We start from the raw sequence: 15,570 nt of genomic DNA, 5'->3' as shown, positions 1-15,570 counted from the left end.
TAAACATTTCATAACCAGTTAAACTCCACTGCATTGTTACCAACATGTCTTGATTCTGACCTGCACTGGCATTTTGTGTAATCATTTAATATTGGGTTCAATTGCTTGCCTGTTTGTGTTATCCACTGACTATTATTTAGTGCAATAATCTAGAGTTGGATCTGGAATCATGTTTCATATCTATAATTAATTGAACCCGTAACAATCAAGTCTAATCCTGTACACGCCTTCTTATTTGACTACAAAGGTCTGATTCTATTCCTCCTCCTGGCTTGGTAGTCTATAGTGTAGGTGGACACATTCTTTTTCTGCTTCTTCCATAGACCTCAGCAACATGTCCTGCCATTAGCATGTCTGCTGTAACTTTCTAGCAGCGCATAAATGTCAGCTCGAGGCAGTGATCCCAGATTTAGAAGGCATACAGCCCAAAGGCTGCCCACCACTTGGGGAATGAAAGGTGGTTTAGGGGGGAATTCCAGAGCTTCGGCTCAGGCAGACACTGCCACCTGCAGTGAAGGAATCAAAAATCGGAGCTGCATACTTTGAGGAACAGAGATGTCTGGGAGGATTGTGAGGTTGGAACAGATTACAAAGATAGGGAGAGGGGGTGAGACTATGGAGGGATTTGAAAACAAGGGTGAGAATTTTACAATGTATAGGCGTTGTTTGCTGCGTCAGTGAGCACAGGAAGGGAAAAGGCAGACATGATTTGTTGCAAGTTAGGACACAAGCAGTAAAGTTTTCAGTGACTTTTTGACGAGAGGGGAGAATGAGGAGGAGCAGTCACAGAAATGGGGTAGAACAATCAGGTCCAGAGATAATAAAGAATCCTGTGAAGATTTTCAGCATGAACTGAGGCAAGGACAGAGTCGGGCAATGTTACAGAGGTGGAAATAGGCAGCCTTAGTGATGATGCGGATGTATGATTGGGGTCAAATATGACTCTGATGTTGAGAATAATCTGATCCAACCCCAACAGATGGTTACCAATGAAAGGAATGGGTTCAGGGGCAAGGGAGGGGAGTCAGTGGCAGGGATTGAAAACAATGTCTTTGGTCTTACCAATATTTAATTGGTGCACATTTTTGCTGATCCAATTCTTGATGCTGGATAAGCATCATTTAGCAACAGTGGAAGGGGCGTGAAAGGGAACAGTGAGATAGAAATGTGTGTCAACATCATACATCTGAAAACTAACACTGTGCTTTCAGATCATGTCACCTAGGGGCAGCATGTAGTTGAGAAATAGAAGGGGGAAAGCAAGGATATATTCTTGGGGGAGACCAAGGTTAATGATGTGGGAGCAGGAGGAGGACAAGCCACTGGCGGCACGATGGCACAGTGGCTGGCACTGCTGCCTCACAGCGCCAGGGACCTGTGTTCAATTCCTGGCTTGGGTTATTGTCTGTGCGGAGTCTGCACATTCTCCCCATGTCTGTGTGGGTTTCCTCTGGGTGCTCTGGTTTCCTCCCATAGTCCGAAAGACGTGTTGATTAGGTGCATTGACCATACTAAAAGTCTCCCTCAGTACACCTGAGCAGATGCTGGAGTGTGGCAACTAGGGGATTTTCACAGTAACTTCATTGCAGTGTCAATGGAAGCCTACTTGTGACACTAATAAATAAACTTAAACTGGTACTTCTCTGACTATGATTGGATAGATAAGATTAGAACAAGGTGAGAGCAGCCTCACCCACCAGGAGGCTAGTGGAGAGGCATTGGAGGAGGATGGTGCGGTCAGCTGGGTCAGAATTTGTAGACAGTTTGAGAAAGACGAAGAGGGTTAGTTTAAGTCTGTTGCAGTCACACAAGATGTCACTTGTGACTTTGATTAGAACTGTTTCAGTAGGTTTTTCTTATTCATGGAATGTGGGCATTGTTGTTTGGGCTAGCATTTATTGATCATCAACTGAGTGGCTTGCTGGCCATTTAAGAATCAACTACATTGCTGGGGATCTGGAGTCACATGTAGACCAGACAGGTAAGAATAAGAGATTTAGTGGACCAGGTGGATTTTTTAATGACAATGGATTCATTGTTGATTCATGGAGTTACTGGGTGAACTTGTGGCACAACAGTAATGTGTTTCACTCCATTCTAGATCACATGTTCATGCAGTTTTCCTGCTGTTCTAGTTCCAGGATTCTATATCCGGACAAAGTTTGTTGTGTGGGGCTGTCCACAAAGTGGTAAATTTCAAAAACATGGATTTTATCTTTGGATTTATGAAAGGGAAACCATGTTTGACAGACCTATTGGAGTTTTTTGAGGTTTTGAATTTTGGGAAAGTGTTTGATAAAGTCCCTCGTAAGAGGTTAGTATGCAAAATTAAAGCACATGGGATTGAGAATTGCGTAGCAGGCAGGAAGCAGAGGGCAGGAATAAATGGATCTTTTTTGAAGTGGTAGGTGGTGACTAATGAGGTCCTACAGGGACCAGTAGGCCCAGCTATTCACGAAATGCACCAAAGATTTGGATGAGGGAACCAATGTATTATTTCCAAGTTTGCTGATGACATGAAAGTTGGTGGGAATCTGAGTGGTGAGAAGGATGTGAAGAGGCTTCAAGACAATTTAGACAGGTTGAGTGAGTGGGCAAATACATGACAGATGCAGTGTAACATGGATAAGCGTGAAGTTGTCCACTTCAGATAGAGAAACAGAATGGCAGACTATTATTTAAATGGTGATGTACAATGGGACCCGAGTGTCCTGATATACCAGCCAGTGAAAGCCAGCATGCAGTTACAGCAAGCAGTTAGGAAAGTGAATGGTATGTTGGTCTTTAAAGCGGTCTTGAGTTCAGAGGCAAAGATGTCTTACTGCAGCACTACAGTGCCTTGGTGAGACCACACTGGAGCATTACCTACAGTTTTGGTCTCCTTATCTAAGAAAAGATATAGTTGCCATGGAGGGAGCACAGTGAAGATTCACTAAACTGATTCCTGGGATGACAGGATTGTCATATGAAGAGAGATTGAGTCAATTGGTCCTGTATTCACTGGAATTTAGAAGAATAAGAGGGGATCTCATTGAAATGTATAAAATACTGACAGGACTTCACAGATTGGATGCAGGAATGTTGTATCCTCTGGCAGGGTTTGTAGAACAAGGGGTCACAGTCTCAGGATATGGGGTAGACCATTTAGGATAGAGATGAAGAGAAACCTGTTAATTCAGAGATTGGTGAACCTATGGCATTATCTACCACAGGAGGATGTTGAGGCCACATTGGTGAATATATTTAAGAAGGAAATAGCTTTCTAGATGCAAGTGGTATCTGGAGAGCATGGGAGTATGGTGTTGAGATAGAGGTTCTGTCATGATCATATTGAATGGTGGAGCAGACTCAACAGCCTTCTCCTATTTTTCTATCTATGGTCATCATTAGAGTTTTAACTCCAGATTGTTTTTTTCAAATTGAATTCAAATTTTGCCACTTGCTGTGATGGGATTTGAACCCAGGTCACAAAGCATTACCCTAGATCTCTAGATTACTTGTCCAGTGACAACACAATACTACTACGCGACTGCCTCCTCAGTATTGTGGAACAGGCAGAAGACTGACTGGAGGCATTTCACCATCATTTCAACAGGAGCGGCATGGTGGCACAGTGGTTAGCACTGTTGCCTCACAGTGCCTGGGAACCAGGTTCAATTCCTGGCTTGTCTATGTGGAGTTCGCACGTTCTCTCTGTGACTGCGTGGGTTACCTCTGGGTGATCTGGTTTCCTCCCACAGTCCAAGTGTGTGCAGGTTAGATGAACTGGCTAAGCTAAGTTCTCCTTCAGTGTACCCAAAACGTGCTGGCATGTGACAACTAGGGGATTTTCACAGTAACTTCATTACAGTGTGAATGTAAGATTACTTGTAATTAATAAATAAACTTTAATATGGGAAAGCACTTCTTATAATGCAGCACTCACACTGCACTGCACAAGAGTGCGAGCCTGAATTATGTGCTCAAGACTAAGTGAGACCTAGACCCACAAACTGTCTGACTCAAAGGCAAGGGTGCTCCCAAAGAGCCAGAGCTGAACTGGGAGTCATCAAGAGGGACAAATGGATTAATTTAAATGCTCGATTCTGGGTTAAATACTGTTTGCTCTAATCTCTGCAATTTTGCCTACCCTCTCCATATCTCAGTCACCCAAACCACTGAAATCTTTGCCCATTTTTTGTGACCTCCAGATTTGACTTTTTACTATCCTCGTCTCCTGACCTCTCCAAAATGCTACTCACCCCAATTGTACATCTCGCTCCATTTACCGATTGTCCATGATTTTGCCACTCCATCCCCAAAACCTTACATTCACTATCTCCATACTCATTAACAAACTCCTCCATGGCCTCATTCCTCCTTAACTCTGCCATTTCTTGCATCCCATCCCAACCCAGACCTTTAAACCATTGATCCTGGCCTCCTTCTCACTTCATTCCAATATGGATGGCATCAACATGGATGAATGAAAATGGATCGATCAAGTGAACTTACTTTTCTGTATCTACCTTGCATTGATCTTCAGACCCAGAACATCATTGGCTCAGGCTCTGATAAAGGCTATTAATTACAATTTTCTCTTTTCAGGTTTGATTATTCCATCTCCTCTAAACTCTAACTTGCCCAAAGGTGTTCTGTCTTGTTCTGCACTAAGTCCAACTCACCCAGTACCTTGTTCATTTGTACTGACGCCGTGTGACAGAAATCCCTTCACAACTGTACCAAACCCTATTTCGGCAATTGCTTCCAGCCCTATACCCTTTTGCATGCTCCTCTTCCCACATCTATCAAAACTCATTCCAAATAGGTGTTTAGTAATACAGAACGTGAGTATTGCTGAAAAAGGAAGATATAGTGCCAAAGCATTTCATCTTCACACATCAGGATAGATTCATAGGGATACCAATAGTGAAGAGAACAACAGTTCATACTGCACAAGAAGAGAGTGCTGATTGATTAACAGATGAACTCTGGTTGGTTGTCATGATTTTTTTTTTCAGCAGTACTCAAACATGCAAGCCAGTGACACTAGCATCTCGTGCATGCCACCCTCTCATGGTGCACCGATGACGCAGGGATTCAGAATGTCTCAGTGCTATTTTTATAAGTCCTCCCTTAACTTGTTCCCCGGATCTGAAAAAAGTGCTTCTTCGATCAAGCTGTTGGTTAACCCTTCTCAACATATTTCTTCATAATTTATTCTTACTTCCAACCTGAAACAAGCTGAAATATTTTGTCAAGAGAAAAGTCTTGCATTTATAAAGCACCTTTCACCACTTCAGGACATCCCATAAAAAGAGAGAAAATTATTGAGGGCAACGGAGAATTAAGTAGCAATAAGTGAATTGCTTGTCAGGACAGCTGACACAGTCACCCCAGGGCCAAATGGTTTCCTGCACTGAAACCATTCTATATTTATGATTTACAGCCAGTTAATTCCTTTTGAAGCATGGTCACTCTTGTGATGCAGGTAACACAGCAGCCAATTTGTACACAGCAAGCTCCCCCAAATAGTCATGTGATAATTGTCAGATAATCTGCTTTGGTGATGTTGATCTAGGCGTAGGGATTTACCAAAACACCACAGATAACTCCCCTGCTCTTCTTCAAAAGAGTGCCACCTACTTGGGAGGGCAATGCCACCTGCAAAATAGCACCTCCAACTGTTCTGTACTATTACTGCACAGGAATGTTGGTCTTGAATTTTGTGAAATCCTGAAATGTGAGCTGAACCCATAATCTGACTCAGAGCTGAGAGAGCCACTAACTGAGCCACAGCTGACACACTGATACATTCAGGAGCAGTATGTATGTAAGTTGTGGTGCACATTTTTAATTAGAATCACTTAAAATTACATTAACGTTTGTGCTATTTGCATTAGTTTTGACACATTTATGGGGCTGTGCCAGACCTTAGTTCTTCGCCCGCATAGTATAGGGGCAATTTTAACCCTACCCCTCAGATGTGATTGGGCAGTTAAAATTCCAGTGACATACCCACTGATCTCTCCCATCTCTTGTCAACACTCTGTTAATTCCTTTCGAAGCGTGGTCACTCTTGTGGGTTACCATTGACCAGGAACTGGAACAACCATATAAATTTTGTGGTTACAAGAGCAGGTCAGAGGCTGGGAATTCTGCGGCAAGTAATGTACATTTTGAGTCCCCAGAGCTTGTTCACCATAGCACATAGCACAAGTCAGCAGTCTGATGGAATGCTCTCCACTTGCTTAGATGAGTGCAGCACCAACAACACTCAAGAAACTTAACATTATCTAGGACAAGACAACCCGCTTGATTGGCATCTCAACCACTACCTTAAGCATTCACTCTCTCCACCACCGATGCAGTGGCAACAATACCAAGGTTCCTTAGTCAGCACCTTCTAAACCCACCACATCTACCACCTAGAAGAACAAGGGCAGCAGATGCATGGCCCAGCACCTGCAAGTTCCTCTTCAAGCCACTCACCATCCTGACATGGAATCGTATCCCCATTCCTTCACTGTCGCTGAGTCAAAATCCTGGAACTCCCTTCCTAACAATAATGTGTGTGTACCTACATCACATGGACTGCTGCGGTTTAAGAAGACAGCTCACCACCATCATCTCAAGGGCAATTAAGAATGGGCAATAGATGCTGGTCTAGCCAGCGATGCCCACATCCTGTGAAACGATTTTTAAAAAATCAGTTTTGAGAAGTTTTTAGCAAAGACAGCAGATTAATTGTTGCTTTGGAAAGCGGGTCTTTGGTTAATTTGATCTCACACATTCAGAACAACATCTCCACATAAAATTGCTTCCATTGGAAAAGGGTTTAAATGATAACAGATAATTTCTTCAAATTACATCTGCCCACCCCATCCCTGAGAGATTACCTAAACTCTAAGCCCGTGCTGCTCAAAATATTTTCTAATATGACACCATTTTAACATTTGAAAGTTAACGTGACTCATCGAGATCTAAACAATTTCCTTTCACTCTTGTTTGAAAGGGATATAGCTGTAACTTTACTTGCCTCTGCCTCCCCACAAATTACTTTTATCGTACTGGTCATAGCAGGTAAAATCAAAGTTTCACAATCGTGTGAAATTTCTTTGCCTGTGCAATCTGATAGCTCTCCTGAAACAATGCTTTTTGAACTTGTTGGGAAAAGTGTAATCCCCTCTTAAACTAAACTTGTTGCACAAAACCTGTTTTTTTCAATGTTGGTTTCCTGAAATATTCCTTCAGAACGATGAAGTGTCATTTCAACTTAGATAATAGCAAATTACTGCGGATTTCAAGTCTGGATGACCTTTGGTTTAATAGAGTGTTGGCTCTGTTCTCTCTCTGTAGATGCTGTCAGACCACCTGAGATTCTCCAGCACTTTTTTGTTTGTGTGTCTTCAGCTTATTTGGCTTCATACCTTCTCTAGACTACACTGGGAAAGAAATGAGGCATTTTGGCTTTTAAGAATATAAGAACATAAGAGCATAAGAAATAGGAGCAGGAGTAGGCCATCTGGCCCCTTGAGCCTGCCCCACCATTCAATAAGATCGTGGCTGATCGAAAGTGGCTCAGTTCCACTTTCCCGCTTTCTCCCCATAACCATTAATCCCCTTGCCTACCAAAAACCTATCTACCCGCGTCTTAAATATATTTAGCAAGGTAGCCTCCACCACTTCAACAGGCAGAGAATTCCAGAGATTCACCACCCTTTGAGTGAAGAAGTTCCTCCTCAACTCCGTTCTAAACTGCCCCCCCCCCTTATCTTGAGGCTGTGCCCTCTAGTCCTGCTGTCCTTTCTGAGCGGGAAGAACCTCTCAACCTCTACCCTATCCATCCCCTTCATCATCTTATACGTCTCAATAAGATTCCCCCCTCATCCTTCTAAACTCCAACGAGTACAAGCCCAGTCTATTCAGCCTCTCTTCATAGTTCAACCCCTCAACTCCGGTATCAGCCTAGTGAACCTCCTCTGCACTCCCTCCAAGGCCAAAATATCCTTGCGCAAGTGCGGCAACCAAAACTGCACACAATACTCCAGCTGCGGCCTCACCAGTGCCCTGTACAGTTGCAGCAAGACCTCCCTGCTTTTATATTCTATCCCCCTTGCTATAAAGGCCAGCATCCCATTTGCCTTCCTGACCACCTGCTGCACCTGTAGGCTGGGTTTTTGCGACTCATGCACAAGGACCCCCAGGTCCCTCTGCACCGTAGCATGCTGCAGCTTTTCGCCCTTTAAATAGTAGTCCCTCCTACTATTATTCCTGCCAAAGTGGGTAACCTCACACTTGCCAACATTGTATTCCATCTGCCAGGTCCTCGCCCACTCGCTCAGCCTATCTAGATCCCGCTGCAGACTTTCTACACCCTCCGCACAATTTGCTTTTCCACTTATCTTTGTGTCATCAGCAAATTTGGACACCCTACGCTCAGCTCCCTTCTCCAGATCATCTATATAAATGGTAAATAGCTGAGGCTCCAGCACTGATCCCTGGGGCACTCCACTAGTCACCAACCGCCAATCCGAATAGCACCCATTGACACCTACTCTCTGCCTCCTATTAGACAGCCAATCCTCTATCCACGCTAACACCTTACCCCCAACTCCATGCCCCCTAACCTTCTGTAACAACCTTTTGTGCGGCTTTTTTCTTCAGATTTAGCAGAAACACACCTGAACCCACACTCAAGAGGCACCTCATCATATTTTCCAACATGTTTCTTACTTTCTTGTTTTTCATTTGCAATGTAGTCAGAAAGCCAGCTGCTGGAAGTAGAAAATGTCCAACATATTGTCCATATTGCTATATATGATCAAAACAATCTGTTGGTCTGTTAAGCTGCAGAGCAGAGGTGCATGAGGTGAAGAAGAAGCTCCAAAACTTTCTGCAGACATTATTTCCTAGGACCCTCCTCACATCCCAACTCACCGATCACAGCTTCACTCCTACTTATTGGTTCTCCAATCACATCTTCACCTCCCTCTCCTTCTCTGGCACAGTGGTTAGTCCTGCTGCCTCACAGCTTCAGGGATCCGGGTTTGATTCCCAGCTTGGGTCACTGTCTATGCAGAGTCTGCATGTTCTCCTCTTGTCTGTGTAGATGTCCTCTGGGTGTTCTGGTTTCCTCACACAGTCTGAAAGCCGTGCTGGTTAGGTGCATTGGCCTTGCTAAATTCTCCCTCAGTGTAAGTGAACAGGTGCCAGAGTGTGGTGACGTGGGGATTTTCACAGTAACTTCATTGCAGTGTTAATGTAAGCCTACTTGTGACACTAATAAATAAAAAATAAAAATACTCACTGGTCCTCCCATCACAGATTCCTCTCATTCTAGCCATTTAATTTAACTAATTATGGGCTGTCCATGTGCCTGCTGCCTGGCCATCTGCCCCTGAATTTGCATGTTTGCTAAAACCGCTAGCATGAATGGAGCCAATGCACGGACAGTCACCCCTGTCAGGGTTTCGGAGCACTTACAGTGTGCTCAATCTGGCACAACAGCAATGGCTCTTATGGGCTCATGATTCCATAAGAAATAAGAACAGAAGTAGGCCATTCAGCCCTTCGAGCCTGCTCAACATTTAATAAGATCATGGCTGCTCCAACACTGGCTGGAATTTTACCATCCCACCTGTGATTGGAATTGGGATGGGCACGAGGTGGACAATGGAAAGGTCTGTTAACCTCGAGTGGGATTTTACAGTTTTAGGATGAGCGAGGCCATAAAATCCCACACAGTAAGTCCACTTTCCTGCCTTATCTCTGTTAGGGTCCTATACCAGAACCCCAATTTACATTAAGAAGCTAGACTAGACCCCAACAGTTTTTCTTTTCTGACATAAATGTAAGGAAATAAAATTTCCTTCTAGGAATGATTCCACTGACAAATTATGGTTCCTTTTATCAAAACAAGCTCTATTCATAACATAGTTTAATTATAACTCTAACAAAGTGATGCCATTTAACTCTTAACAGTTGAACAATCTTTAAACATGAAAAAAAACTATTGTTTCTTACTTATCACCATTTCAGTTCCAAATAAGCAACATTCATCCCAGACTTAAATGCCACTTTAAGTACAGTTAGCAAACACAGGCATACTTGCTATACATTGTGTTAACAGCCTTGAAGCCTGCAGAGAGAAGATAACTTTCACTGCATTTTGCAGACCTCTCTCTTCAGCAGACTTCCAGCTCAAACTCCAAACCTGTTTTTCTGCTTCTTTCTCTGTGCATATAAGCCACATTATCACACAACTCTGTCAATCAACTGAGTCAGGAACCTTAGGGCAACTTAAACATAAGTCCATTAGCTCTACTTAAACTAAACACTTCATGGTGAAAGTAAGTAATTGTTTTACTCTCCCAGCATCTGAGTTGCATTCCCTCCTGACGTACTGACTGTCTGCAGCATAAAGCCGGCTATGAAATCATTTCCTTTAAAAACCTAAAATATATCACATCCCCATAAACCTTAACTCCCCAGCTGATTTAAAAAGCCAATCACAGCCTTTAAAATATTCAAGGATTTGAATTCCATGGCCTCCTAGGAAAAAGAATTCCAAAGATCCCCTACTCTTTGAGAGAAAAAATTCTTTTTCAAATCCATGTTAAATGAGCACCCCCCCCACCCCCTTATTCCTCGACTATACCCTCTGCTCCCACACTGTCCCAAGGGCGGAAACATCCTCCCAACTTTTACCCTTTCTAACCCCTTCAGAATCTTACATGTTTCAAACATGTCACCTCTCATTCTTCTGAACTCAAAGGAGCAAAGACCCAACATGCTTGATTTTTCCTCATACGGCAGTCCATACCCATGAACTTTCTGATAAACCTCCTCGGTGTTGCCTTCAATGATAATATATCTTTCTTTAAATGAGGGGTCCAAAGCTGTGCACAGTGTTCTAAATGTAGCCTCACTAGTACTTTGTACAATTACAACAACACCTCTTTACTTTTATACTCCAGCCCCTTGAAATAAAAGCCAACATTCTATTTGTCTTCCCTATTACATTCTACAGCTGTATGCTATCTTTCTGGCTTTCATGAACAAGGAGTCCCTCTGTGCAACAATAATAATCCATTTTAATTTAATTCCAAAATTGACAATCTCACATTTTCTCACATTGAATTCCATTTGCCAATTTTCTATCCGCTCACTTAACCTGTTAATAGCTTTCCATAAATTATTTATACCCACCTTACAATCGGCCTTCCCTCTCACCTTTGTATCACATGTATATCTGGCCACAGTACACTCTGTTCCTTCCTTATTCCTTATATATATATAATATATACATATTTTATTAACAATGAAGAATGTGACCATTTAGCCCACTGAATCTGCACTGACTCTCCGAAAGAGCACATTGTGAAGAGTTGTGGTCTCAGCACTGATCCCTGTGACAATCCACTGGTTACTCCCCTTCAACCTGAGGAATACCACCACCCCCCCATCACTACTCACTTTCTGTTCGTTAGCCAATCCTTTATCAATGCCAGGATATTATCTCCAACATCATGAGCTCCTAACATGCGTAGTAACCTTTTGTGTGCTTTCTTATCAAATGCCTTCTGAAAATCCAAATATACAACATTGGCTGGTTCTCCTCTACTCTGGCTGATATCTCCTCAAAGAACTCCAGTAAATTTGCCAGACATGATTTCCCTTTCACGCAACCATAGTGACTCTGCTTGATCAGATAATGATTTCAAATACACTGCTATTTTCCCCTTAAAAATTATTTATAATACTTTTCTAATAACTTAAGTTAAACTAGCCAACGTGCAGCTTCCTGCATTTTGCCTCCTTCCCTTTTTGAACAAAGGTACCACATCGGCAGTTTTCCAAACCTTTGGCAGAATTTCAGAATCCAAGGATTTTGGGAAAATTGCTACTAATACGATCTCTGTAGTCACCTCCTTTAAGATTCTGGGGTGCAAACTATCAGATCCAGGAGACTTGTCAGCCTTTAACCCCATTAGTTTGCCTAAAACTAATTATCTGGTGATGGTGTCTGTATTTAATTCCTCCTCTATATTTTTTACTATTTCTGGGATGCTTGCAGTATCCTCTTTAAAGACTGATACAAAATTTCTATTTAACTCCTCTGTCATTTCTTTCTTCCCCATAATTACTTCCTGAATTTCATTCTCTAAGGAGCCAATGCTTTCTTTTACTCATCTCTTCCTTTTAATGTACTTTTTAATAAACTCTTAATGTCTGTTTTTATATTTCATCAGTCTGCTGTCAAGCAGCAGCAAAGTGATGGAAGGGATCATCAACAGCGCTATCAAGCAATGCTTACTCAGCAATAACCTGGTCAGTGATGCTCAATTTGGGTTCCGCCAGGGTCACTCAGCTCCAGACCTCATTACAGCCTTTGTTCAAACATGAAAAAAAAAGTTAAATTCATGAGGTGAGATGAAAATGAGAGCCCTTGATATCAAGGCAGCATTTGACCAAATATGGCATAGAAACAGAAAATAGGAGTAGGGTAGGCCATTGCGCCCTTAAAGCCTTCTCCACATTCATTGTGATCGTGGGTGATCACCAAACTCAATAGCCTGATCCTGCCTTCCCCCATATCCTTTGATCCCCTTCGCCCCAAACGCTATATCTAATTCCTTGAAAACATACAATGCTTTGGCCTGAACTGCTTTCCGTAATAGAGAATTTCACAGGCTTATCACTCTCTGGATGAAGAAATTTCTCATCTCATCCTAAAAGATTTACCCTATATCCTTAATCTATGACCCCTGGTTCTGGCCACTCCCACCATCAGGAACACCCTTTCTGCATCCACCCTGTCTGGTCCTGATTGAATTTTATAAGTTTCTATGAGATTCCCCTCTCATTCTTCTAAACTCCAGTCAACATAATCCTAACTGACTCAATCTCTGCTCAGCCGTCAGTCCTGCCGTCCCAGAAATCAGTTTGGTAAGCCTTCTCTGCACTCTCTTCATTGCAAGAACCTCTTTCCTTAGATAAGGAGACCAAAACCGCACACAATATTCCAGGGTGTGGCCTCACCAAAGCCCTGCACAATTGCATCAAGGCATTCCTGCTCCTGTACTTGAATCCTCTCGCTATGAAGGCTAATATACCATTTGCCTTCTTTACCGCCCACTGCACCTGCATGCTTACCTTCAGCAACTGGTGCACAAGGACACCCAGGTCTGACTGCACATTCACCTCTCTTAATTTATGGCCATTTAGATAGTAATTTATTCTCTTGTGTTTGCTACTGAAATGGATAATCTCACATTTATCCACATTATGATGCATCTGCAATGTATTTGCCCACTCAGCCTGACCAGATCACACTGAAGCACTTCTGCATCCTCCTCACAGATTACCCTTCCATCCAGCTTTGTGGCACTTGCATTAAGGAACCCTAGCAAAAATGAAGTCAGTGAGAATCAATGGGAAAACACTCTGCTTATTGGTCATTCTGAGCACGAAGTCAGATGGTTGAGGTTGTTGTAGGTCAATCATCTCAGTCCCACGATATCCTTGCTGGAGTTCTTTAGGGGAGTGTCCTTGGCCCATCCTCAATGACCTTTATCAATGACCTTCCTTCAATTATATGTTCAGAAAAGGGGATGTTCGCTGATGACTGCACAACGTTCAGCACCATTCACGACTCCTCAGATATCGAAGCAATCCATGTCCATGTGCAACAAGACCTGGACAATATCCAGGCTTGAGTTGATAAGTGGCAAAATAACATTTACGCTACACATGTGCCAGACAATGACCACATTGACATTCAATGGCATAACCATTGCTGAATCTCCCACCATCAACATCCTGGGGGTTATCATTGAAAATAAATTGAACTGGACTAGTGATATAAAAACTGTGGCTACAAGAACAGGTCTGAGGCTGGGAATCCTGCAGCGAATAACTCACTGCCTGACTCCCCAGTGCCTGACGACAATGTACACTGCAAAAGTCAGGAGTGTGATGAATACTCTCCACTTGCCTGGATGAATGCAGCTCCAAAAACACTCAAGAAGCTTGACATTGTCAAGGACAAAGCAGCTCGCTTGATTGGGATCCATCTAAAAACAATAATTTTAGCCTAGCCAGTGCCATCCACATCCTATCAATGAATAAAGAAACCCAGGGTCAGGATTGTGAAGAATGGGTTTACAGGCAGTGATTAAATAGCTGAAGTAGGTTAACTAGCCTGGACACAATGAAACAAACAGCAATATTGGGCAAATGGTATGGATGGGATTTTGGGAGGATGAGGTCAAATGGTGGCCATCGCACAATCCTTGTGAACTCAGTTGCTCATTTTCAGGACACAAGTTCACAAGGTAAAGCAGAGAGAGGATTTCAGCAGCAGATGAACCAGGACAGGATCAAAGTCGGGCCAAGTTATGGAAGCAAAATTAGCTCCTGCTGATGGAGTGGGCATTTGGTTAGAAACTCAGATTGGGGTCAAATGTGACACCAAGCTTGTGAACAGTGGTTTAGCCTCAGAAAGTTGCCAGGGAAAGAGATGAAGTCAGTAAATCCCTCAGTGAAATCTGCCTAAAAGCTCAATTCTAACAGTGCATTTTAGACCTGCAGATCATTAAAGTAACAAAGTAAGAAAGGAAAAAAATAGATATTTGGTAAGTTGCTGACCCTGTGGACTCTGCCAGAACATCAGCTCTCACCACTCTGTATAGAGTTGGCAACTGTGACCAAAAGTATCCCTGGAGGTTCCTTGTTCCCCACACTCCAGTTATTAGTCGGCCAACATATCCATCCTTGTGACAGACTGCCTTCCTACACCAATTGGAAAGCAAAAAGGCTAATTATCCAATTGGATTATGCTCGACTGGCAGCCAAACAGCCTTCCCACCGACCCACCTCGATTTTCAATATTTTTTTCTAGTAAAAACTCAAAAAAAGACAGAAAAAAACCTTTTTAATGTCTTTAGTTTTTCTCCAGAGTCTCACACAACAGTAATCTAGAGATGGATCTTCAATTCCCAAAGGTTCCAGGCCAATCCTGGAATGTTGACAACTCTATCCCTGCCTCCCCCCTCAAGAATGTTTGTTCACGTGTGAGCAAGGCCTTTGTCATCTATGATCATATAGTGGATGATACAAGAACATCATGGTCTTGACAGAAACCTGGCTGAGGGGTGATGACATCTGCTCCCTGAATGAAATGTTTCAACTGTGACAAGAGGAAATATCCTCTCCACATCCACCCTGTCAAAATTCTTCAGGATCTTATATGTTTCAATCGGGTCGCCTCTTACTTTTCTAAACTCCAGTGGATACAGACTGAGCCTGCCCAACCGTTCCTCGTAAGAAAATCCTCCTATTCTGGGTTTTAGTCTAACAAACCTTCCCTCATCTGCTTCCAACCCATTTACAGCCTTCCTTAAATAAGGAGACCAATACTGTACACAACGTTCCAGATGTGATCTCATCTAGTGTCCTGCTATAATGACTTTAATAATAGCTTTCAACTTTTCCTCTTGGGCAGCATGGTGAAACAGTGGGTGGCATGGTTGCAGAGTGATTAGCACTGTTGCCTCACAGCGTCAAGGACCTGAGTTCAATTCCGGC

This window comes from Carcharhinus amblyrhynchos, chromosome 6, assembly GCF_965287045.1.
Source record: "Carcharhinus amblyrhynchos chromosome 6, sCarAmb.v2.hapA, whole genome shotgun sequence".
NCBI classification, from domain to species: Eukaryota; Metazoa; Chordata; class Chondrichthyes; order Carcharhiniformes; family Carcharhinidae; genus Carcharhinus; species Carcharhinus amblyrhynchos.
This window is presented reverse-complemented; position numbering follows the sequence as displayed.